The 8,280-nt window shown below is 44.8% G+C and overlaps 1 long non-coding RNA gene across 1 annotated transcript; it reads right to left on the bottom strand.

Annotated features, from left to right (window-relative positions):
• Positions 1-1,741: 1,741 nt before the first annotated feature.
• On the bottom strand, positions 1,742-3,354 carry LOC125581779. Its single transcript, XR_007319470.1, has 2 exons — positions 2,471-3,354; positions 1,742-2,162 (listed from the first exon to the last, which is right to left on the bottom strand). It is a non-coding gene; the product is annotated as an uncharacterized LOC125581779 (long non-coding RNA).
• Positions 3,355-8,280: the final 4,926 nt, after the last annotated feature.

Here is an 8,280-nt window from a genome sequence, read left to right as displayed (position 1 = left end):
AATATGGACATATGTAAACATTAGTTCCACTCCAGATACATATCTAAGAATCAAATTTTGGAAAAAAATCACTGGCAAACTCTATTCAGAGGTTATTGTTCAAATCTAATATATTAAGTTGTTATAAAATATAAGTGGAGACTCGAAATATAAATGTCTCTCTAGTATATATTCACCTGTTCGGTATAAAAATCATCTAATTGTAGAACAACAAAACAAATTACTTATTTATTAATCTACACTTTTAAGGTTTAGTTACTTAAGAGTATACCGATAAAAAATATATAATACTTTACCATTCTAGTATATGTAAACTATGTATAAACTAATAACTGTTTTATTTATTAAACGATAAACCAGAAAAATTATAATAAAAAGTTTTAAATCTCTCATTTTTACGATTATAATAGCTAGATAGGGTATTATGGAGAAACAAATTTTAGATGAATGGTCAAATCTCTCATACTTCGAAGAACTCAAAAGGAGGTGATTGGAATCTTGTCATGATATTTCATTAAAAGTTTTTCATGAATAAATATCAAGACTAAATTATTTAATCTGAAGGAAATATATATATATATATATATATTGCTTCCTATATTAAAAATCACTTCAATTTGAAAAAGTATATTTCTGAGATTGTGAGGTGAACTAACATATTAGAAGCCACATATTTAAAAATAATTTGTATACATAAAAGTATATACATTAAAGTAAGCACGTAAATCAAAACCAATACCTTTTGTTAATTTACAATCATGTTTTTGGTAAATACATCAAAACAATCATTTAATTTACTTTATATGGTATTTAATTAAACGCTAGTGATATTGACATGCATATATTATAGTATATTGTAATATAAATATTTATTATTGCACTTTCTATTCATATGATTTTACTAACATTTGTATATTTGAGGTAACAAAAATTTAAACCGTTAATCATAAAAAAATTTAATGTGAGATTTTTCCAATACAAATTTCAAAATTAAAATATTAAGATCTCAATCCTTTTTCACTACAAATTTTGAAATTAACATATTTATATATTTTATATAGTATATAATATATAAGTTAATTTAAATAATATATATATATATATATGTATATTATAAATATCTATTAATAAGACTTCATATTCATACAATTTATGATCATTTGTATTTTGCTTCAACAAAAAACAGTTAAACCATTGATCACAAAATTTTCAATATGAGACTTTTACCATTTTTAGTAATTTATAGTCGTTTTAAAAAAAATCAAAGTATAACATATAAGAAAAAAAATCTAATTTTTTTATTATATGCTTAATGTGATTTTTAATTTCTTATAATAATATAAAATTAAACCAAAAAAGAGAGGGTACAAAAATTGTTATCAAATATGTATTATTCATAATCATTAATTTTTATATATATGTTAATCATATTTGGTAATCCCGTAGCCTTTATTTAAGGGAAGAAAGAATATTTTTTTGTAAACTACTAATAAATTTGATAGTTAGCTTAATAAAAAGTATAATATATATTTATATGGACCAACTTATTTTTCTAAGGAATCTAAGAATCATTCTAGTGATGACACGTGGCTACGAAAACATGTAGTAATGCTCAATGATTAATATAAAGAGGATTTTCTTTTATATACAAGTTTAAAAAGCAAATAATTGATGTTTAAGGTTTAGGGTATTGTTAGGGTTACTTGTTATCCACTAATTTGAAACTGTAAAACATGATGGGTTACATATAAGTGGTAAATTTTATTTTATTTTTCCTTAACAACATGCCACTATTTTTGCAACTATTTGTCTTCGGATAGTTACACTTTGGCTGCATAATTTGGCTCCAAGGTTTTTCCACTGAAAATTGTCCAAATGTTTTTACTATACCGCTCATTTTCTAGGGAATAGATTTTCGAAACCCAAATCCTCTTTCTTCCTTAGACCTTTCTTTTCATCAATTTTTTAATTTTCTTCACACTCCAATCTCAGAATTCTCTCTTCACCGAATTTTGATCGTCTTCACCCTCCAGTTTGCTAGAGTCCAGCATACTCAGATTTCTCTCCCAAAAACTCCTCCGGCGCATGACCCTTCTCCTCGTCCGCCGTATTTCCCTCTTCCTCCGCCGTTTCGTGATTATTCTTTTCCACCAAATTAAAACCTGCGGCATGCACTGCTATTAAAAAATGATTTCCGGTTTATCTCCGAGTCAAAGGGACTGCATCACTTTTTTTTTTTTTTTTTTTTTTTGGTAAAAATGTTAAAGTTTTATACCAGTTTTTGTTTGCCACAGAGGTTACATAGTAAACTAGTAGCACATTAAAGTAAACTAAAGCAACATCAGAGAAGGAAAGAAAAAGCAGTTCTCAGCGAGCAAAGGCAATTAAAAAAGTTTAACATATCGAGCTAACTAAAGGTAATAGAGAAGAAGCTTGACCGAGAGTTGACATTGCTGCATGGGAAGAATACCTTTGATATACCATGAGACCACGCCTTGGTAGATATTGGCTTGCCCGCAGCGCTACTCCAACTGATTGGTATCATTCCGCGCAGCTTTGTCGAGCTTAGTCAACGAAGCTCGAGTATCGCGAACCACCACCGGCAGCTAGAGAACCCAAACACCATGAGCTTCCAGCAACTACACACTCCAGAGAGCCCTAGGAGCACCATCTGGCTTAGTCCGATGAGCAGAGAGAACCACACTTATTTGGTTTGACTTCAGAAATAAACGCGAACCATAGCAAAAGACGGGTCCGGTGAGAGCCACATCTCAGTGTTGTCCAACCAAACCTACAAAATGAACCAACGATTGACCCCCCACTACTTACCAAATGGTCCGACAATGTGGCTGGGATGACCAATCGAAACACGAGGCTCCTACGAGGAAACTGGAATCCGAAGATCCAAGAACCCCGTCTCGCGCTAGCATCGAGAACCGATGATAGCTCCATATTGCCTCGTCAGCGAAACAGCAACGGAGGAGAACCGTCGAGATAACTGAAGAGACGTAGAGGAGCAGAGAGCACCCATACGAAGACGAGCACATCAGCATCAAAAGCGGCAAACCCGAGAGGACAAGGCTGGAGCGACCGCCGGAAAAGCCCTTTGTTGGTCATAGACGGCCAGCCAGAGAGACAGAACACGAGCAGCCGCACGAAACAAACTCCATAGCTACCGCGACCACACAGTAGCGATCACCACGACGTGCGCGCCTCCAGAGACCTACTGCCCCGAAGCCCAACTTGACCGGAAGACGAGAGGGGAACCCACCACTCGACACCGAGCGGGATAGAAACCGCCACGAGCCGACCCACTCCACCGCAGATCTGAAACCCGGACACCGAGAACACCAGATCTGTGTTTGATCGTGAAACGGTAATAAATAAGATGTGGGCTTAAACAAAGACGTCTTATTGATGGTCGGAGAGAAAACGTTCGATCGGTTACAAGGAAATAAGAGGAGAGTGCGACAGAAAGGAAACCGGTGGCTCGACAAGCTACCGGAGAAGTATAATTAACGGCGAGACGAAGTAAAGGTGAAAAACCCTAATCTAGCCGTCAAGTCTTGGTCAGTATTTTTGGATCCCCTTCTCGTTGCCTCTTCTTTCCCTTATATAGACGTCCCGATGCTTCGCTCTTGACCTAATTTTACGCCATCTTGGTGGGCCTCCTTTGCTGGGCCGAGAGGCCCGTAGGTGTTCGAGCAACCGCTGAGCCGAACGCTCTTCAGTCGACGGTGGCCGGCTAGAAGTCCTCAAGAGTCAAGCCGAGAGACCTGACTCTCGAGCCGACAGATCGAGCCGTCGCTCTTTCTAACTCGGGCCAGGCCTTCCTATTCCTCGGGCCCTGTGGGATGGTCGAATCCATCCTCTACAGTAAGTCCCCCCCTAGTCCATCAGTGAGCGGGTGATTTAGGTTTGAGAGAATAGGAGGTCTGTCGGAAGATTTGAACGATCGGTCGGCGAGTCACACAACGTTGCCCTCTCGGAAGCGAGCAGCAGAGGCTTTTATCTCTCCTTTTGGTCGTCGTGTCGTAAAAAGGGTTCGTCGCGAAGGTTCGCTGGATATTTGGGAGAGTTTCGAGGCCCATTAAGGCCCGTTTAGGCTTTAATGACGATACCTCGAATTCTAGATGAATCGAGAAGTTGAAACGCCGCGAGGGTCAGCTGGGTTTTTAGGGCGGATTTCGAGGCCCGTTTAGGCCCGAATAGACCTAATGATGGCGCCTCGAGTTTCTCCCCTCTCTTTTCCTTATAAATACGCGGATCCCCTTCCATTCCTTCAAGTTTTTCTCCGCGACCAAAGGTACTTTCTCTCTCTTTCCCTTATCTCTCTAAGCGTTGTTAGATTTGTTCGAAACGTTCTTCGCTGTTTCGCTCTGCGATGTCGTCGGGTCAGAGGTTATCGGAACAATCGAAAGGAAAGGCAGCCGCAGCGACGTCGAATCCGACGAGGAATCCCGACGGGAGTCGTGTCGTAGATTCGGAGGCGATTCATCGCGAGGCGATGATGGACACGGCAAATCTATCTCGCTCTCATCGACTTCTGGTTGCGGATGCTGCGAGACTCGCGAGAGAAGGATGTCAGAACGTCGTTGCGAGGGATGCAGTGGAAAGTTCGAGAGACGGTCAGAGCGGGGCGATGCCCGTTGACTCGATCACCCTGAGAGCTTGGCCTGCGGAGGTTGGTCTCTCGGATGGCGATGATTCTGAGGTTGAGTTCTTCCCGACCACTTTTTACCCCGATGGAATTTTCGAGGAGCTTCCTCAACTTCATCCCGACTTATTGCGTCCTGCCTTCTTGGCCGGTCAGGACTGGGAAGGCGTAGAGGAGACGAGGTCGACTCTTGGAAGCGTGAAGAGGGTTCTTCGGGCTGCGGGTGCCGTAGGCGTGACCTTCCTTGTGCCCACGGGAGCACAGAGACCCTGGTCTCCTCCGATGGGGTACCAGACGGTGTACGAATCCTATTTTCAGGAGGACACTCGTTGCTGGTTCCCCATCCCGCGACTGATCACAGCATACGCCAGACGTCGGGATCTCACGATCAGTCAGCTGCTGAATGGCTCGCTGCGTCTAGCGGTTACTTTGTCGGTTTTGGCGGAGCAGATCGACATGCCGATGAGCGTTAGGTCGTTCGAGGAGATGACCTCGGTAACCGATATGAAAGATGGCACCTACTCGGTGAAGATGCGACCAAACTGCAACATATGTGCCGGTCATCCGAACAAGACGCAGAATTGGCAGCGCTCCTACTTCTTCCTTAAGTCCGACAGCTCGGCCTTCGAGGAGCCTCCCCAAGACGATTACCGAGTTCTTTGGAACCGTTCTTGTGGTAGAATACTCTATTGCGAACCGTAAGCGATTTGTCGATTCTGACCAACCCCTTTTTTTTGTATGCAGTCGGCCATCCTACCTCCCCAGCTTATCCCGAAGATTTCTTGAGGAGTGTTCGCGCCGTCGCTCTGCTTCGAGTCTATCGCTGGTCTGAGATATCCGTGGAAAGGATCTGTGGGCTTAAAGATCGAATCGCTCGAAGTACGTTCTCTCGCACCTCTAGACTGTGCTCTTTTAGTCGCAAACTTTTTTACGTCCTGACTCTTCTGCCTTATGTTTTCAGGAAGGTGGAGATCCGACCTCCCGACCGTTCTTCCCATTCGTGCTAAGCGACTGGACATCTTCCCGAGGGATATCCAAAAACAAATTACCGAGGCGAAGAAGATGGGCACTCTCCCTGACTTGAGCGTAATAATAGCGGCCCAGCTGGGGCTGGCTAGCGGGGAAGGACCCCCAGCAGCGGTTCCTCGTTCTGGCGAGGCTCTCCCTTCCGGTGCCAGAACTGCGGGGAAGGGCAAGAAAAGAAAAAGAGACGATGGTTCGAGAGCCGGGAGGGGCGCCGAGGGGACGAGCGAGGCCCCTCCTTCTATTGAGCCCCGGAAGAAGAGCAAGCCCAGAAAGACAAAGAAGAAGTTCGCCGGCGAGCAGTTGGGAGATGCCGATGAGCAGGTGGAAAACGCTAACGAGCAAATCGAGCAAGAGGAAGAAGATGCTCGAGGAGAAGAAATCCAACCCGAAGAAGGAGGTTCTGAGGTCGAAGCCTCGGAGGGACGAAATAACGAGGAAAGAGTGAGTGAAGGGGGGGAGCGCGAGACTTCTCTTAATGTCGCTTGCTCGGATGATTCCGAAGGGGATAGCGAGGGGTCGCCACTCCTGATAAGGAGAGGAAATAATGAAGGCGACGATGAGAGGCAGTCCCCTGTCCCGACGCTTCCTTGCGAGAGAACTCCGATTCCCGTCGGAGGAGGGGCCGTCCAGATCGGCACTTCTTCCGGTGGCTCTGCTATTCTAAGGAGGGCTCCTGGATTCAACTTTCCCGACAAGGTCGCCTTTCACTACGAGGGACCGGCTCCCTTAGTATATGTTCCGGAGAAATGTGGGGAGTTTCTCCGTCAACTAAGAGGGAGGGCGAAACCTCTTCCTTCTGTGAAGGACCTGATCTTCGGGGGTGAATACGAAGAAGCTGCAAGGGTCAAACTGCTGGTAAACGGCTTGGTCTTAATTTCTTACGATTTTTCTGAATCCTTTGACTCCTAACTTCTCACGATTTCTGTTGTGTCGCGCGTTCAGGGTGATAGCACGATGAATGTCGTGATTGATAAATACGACACGGCCCTCAAAGGAGCCTTGGAGGAGCTCGAGCGGGCCAAAAAAGAGTTCGCTGAGAAGGAAGAGGTGTCTGCTCGTCAACTGAACGAGTTGAGGGCTGATCTGCAGAGGCTCGACGGGGTGATGACCCGCACCGCTGCTCGACGCGACGAGTTTAAAGCTGCGCTGGATTCGTCTCGACGAACCGTCCGCGAGCTTGAACAGAAAAACACCGATCTCGAGAGTGAGAGGGCTTCACTCGCCGCCTCGCACGAGCGAGAGATGAAACGTCTGAGAGACTCCAGAGTCTTGGAGGTGACGAGAGAAAGGGGAAGAGTAGAGGCGGAAATGGCCGCCAAGGCTAATCGTTGCTTTGCCAGGATTCGTTCTCGAGAGGAGCGTCGGGGTCCTTACGACGAGGCTCGGTTACTCTACAGCCAAGCCTTTGGGACTAGGAAGTGCCTCGAGGCCTTGAAGGGAGCCGGGAACGACATACCGCAAGCCTCCATTGATATGTTCGTCGAGTATGAGAGGAAGTACGAACAAGAGGCCGAGCAGCTGAAGGTTGGCGAGATCCCTGAGGGAGACTTTAGACTCTCTCCTCTTACGTTGGAGTCTCAGTTCGTGGATGCCCGGATTCTGGCGGGCCTCGATCCGTTTGGTTCCAACGCCGGCATAATTGACTCGGAGACCGCGGCGAATCTTCATGTCTCGTTTACTCGCCCGGTTGGAGAAGGGTGCGAGGAAACGACGCTTCGTATCGAAAACCCTTTGACTGTTCGAGGAGGCGAAGAAGACACCGTCAAGGTGTCGGAAGATGCTGCGGTGCAAGTCCTTCCGATTGCCCGAGGATCGAGCGTCGGAGCTTCGGAGCTTTCCGCGCTTAATGATCGCGAGAGTGATCGGGAAGCTTAGTTTTCCTTGTTTGTTGTTTTCTTTTGAGTCATAGATGACTCATTGTTGTAGTTTTTCGAACCTTCGCCTTCGAGGCTTTTATTTTGTTATTTTTTTTGTCATCTCGAACTCTTTTAGTGACCGAACTGAATCTCTCAACTTAGATTTGTCTATCAAAAATCGTGATTTCTCAAGATTTGAAATGACTCTGTTCGTTCGGTGTGAAATGCTGACTCGAGATGTCGAATCGTTATAGTTTTAAGCTCATTATGACTTTGTCTCGGTCGATCTCTTTGAGTCGCGACCGTTTGCCATTTTGAGTTTTAATTGTTAATCAAGAGTTTTCGACTTTGACGGTTCTCAGTCGATCCTAACGTAATTTCCAAGTGTTTGGTCGGTCGGACCTTACTTAGTCAATTATAGGATGGATTGGAGTCATTGTCTCGGCCGCGTTGATTTTGGTCGCAACGCGGTCGATTTCCGTGAATATGTGTCTGATCGGGACGTATTCAACGTGGGATGCGAGTGCCGATACGTTTGTTCGAGGAGCCGGGGCGTGCTCGTGTAGGCATCGCTTAAGTGATCGTCTGCTTCTGAGATCGATTCCTCGGGGAGGAGTTTTCGACTTTGACGGTTCCAAGTCGATCCTACCGTAATTTTCAAGCGTTTGGTCGGTCGGACCTTACTTAGTCAATTATAGGATGAATCGGAGTCATTGTCTCGGCCGTGTTGGTTTCGGTCGC

Source organism: Brassica napus, chromosome C2 (assembly GCF_020379485.1).
Source record: "Brassica napus cultivar Da-Ae chromosome C2, Da-Ae, whole genome shotgun sequence".
Lineage (NCBI taxonomy): Eukaryota > Viridiplantae > Streptophyta > Magnoliopsida > Brassicales > Brassicaceae > Brassica > Brassica napus.
This window is presented reverse-complemented; position numbering and strand designations above follow the sequence as displayed.